The sequence below is a fragment of the Orycteropus afer genome, unplaced genomic scaffold, assembly GCF_000298275.1.
Source record: "Orycteropus afer afer isolate SDZICR_OR568_19922 unplaced genomic scaffold, OryAfe1.0 scaffold00083, whole genome shotgun sequence".
NCBI classification, from domain to species: Eukaryota; Metazoa; Chordata; class Mammalia; order Tubulidentata; family Orycteropodidae; genus Orycteropus; species Orycteropus afer.
The window spans coordinates 10,679,701-10,681,238 of NW_006921670.1; the positions used below are offsets into that span (position 1 = coordinate 10,679,701).

At 57.1% G+C, this 1,538-nt stretch overlaps 1 protein-coding gene across 1 annotated transcript in view; it reads right to left on the minus strand.

Annotated features, from left to right (window-relative positions):
• PHF21B (PHD finger protein 21B) overlaps positions 1-1,538 on the minus strand; it is a 115,778-nt gene that overhangs the window by 52,946 nt on the left and 61,294 nt on the right. The gene's annotated exons all lie outside the window — the stretch shown is intronic.

The window sequence follows — 1,538 nt, forward strand, 5'->3', positions numbered from 1 at the left end:
GTGAAAGGTGCTCAGACCTGCGCCTGGCCCATGGCTGGTGCTCAGTGACTGTTGTCATGAGGCTGAGTCCTTGCACGCACCTGATAAACACACAAGAAGCCCCACATGTGCCCAGCAGGAGCTGTGACCAGCCCCCTGTCACACTGTCCCCGCCAGCGAGCAGCGGAGGGTGCACTGAGCCCAGCAGTTCATGCACAAGGCAGAAGCTCGAGAAAGGCTCCGACCAGCAAAGCGCCAGCAGGCTGGTGGGCCTGACAGGTCAGACGCCCAGGCCGGGGGAGCACTGGGAAGCAGGCCCCCTCGGGAGGAAGGGGGGTTTGCGCATTTTACCTGGGGAGAGGCTGAGTGAGGACGACAAACAGGAAAGCTGGGTGGGCACAGTCCTGCAGAAGAAAGGTCTGGCAACCTGCTGTCAGAGAGGCGGCCGAGTAAACCCTGGGGAGCAGTTCTGCTCTGTAACCCGCAAGTCGACTCGATGGCAGTGCCTTGGATCTCATTCTTGGTCCAGGGATTGCCCCTAACCACAGGGGTGGTTATGAGTCGGGCGGAGGCCTGACCCAGAAGGACTTTGTCACCCTGACAAGTCTATTCTTTCCTCATTACTCAACACTTAATGGGGATGACAGCCAAGACGGAATAGCAGGTCAGCTCCAGGCCCATTACGGCCCCAGCAAGATGGCTCCAAATTAAATCTAACAGTCAATGAAATCGTCAATATTTAATTTACTCATCGCAGGTGGCAATTTAGCCCTTGTGATGGGATCACTTAATGGCAGAAATAGTGGTATTTATCACTTGTTACGGGGCCACACATGGGCTGGGCTTCCCCCCGCCCCGAGGCAGCAGATGCCCTGGCTGGTGGAAGGGTGGGGACCTCGTGTCCTCTCCAGAAGCAGCTCAGAGCTGAGGCCCAGCTGGGGGGACCCAGCCCTGGGAGCTTGACCCTGGGACCATCTGCCAAGTCCCTGGGGGCCTGGTGCTGCTGGACCCACTCAGTGCATTTTGGAGAGGATCGTGGCCTCTTTGGACACAAGAAACACAGAAAGGCCAGGCCAGCCGGGGACTTCCCGCGTCCTCAACCCCCCACCTGCTCTCATGGGGAGCTGGCACATGACGGGCTCTCAAGGGAGTGTCATCCTAGATGAACTCATTCAAGAAGTAATTGAGTGCACGAAAGATGCAACTATCGGTCCCTAGTTGCCTGGAACAAAAGCGAAAGGAGACCAAACCCTCAGAGAAGAAAGGAGTCCACTGGGCTAACAGTCTGTCTACACAAACTACAGCCTCCTCTACCCTGAGACCAGAAGAACTAGATGGTGCCCGGCCACCACACCAACCGTCCTGCCCAGGGACTGTTACTCAGTCACAGAGAGAAATGAAGCCCTGATACACGCTACCACATGGATGAGGCTGAACACCACCACGCTGAGGGAGTGTCAGCTGCAAAGGGATGGGTGCCGTGTGATCCCACTCACGTGACGTATTAGGGTGGCTGCTGTCTGTCACCTTGTGCCGTCAAGTCGGTTCCCACTCAGGAC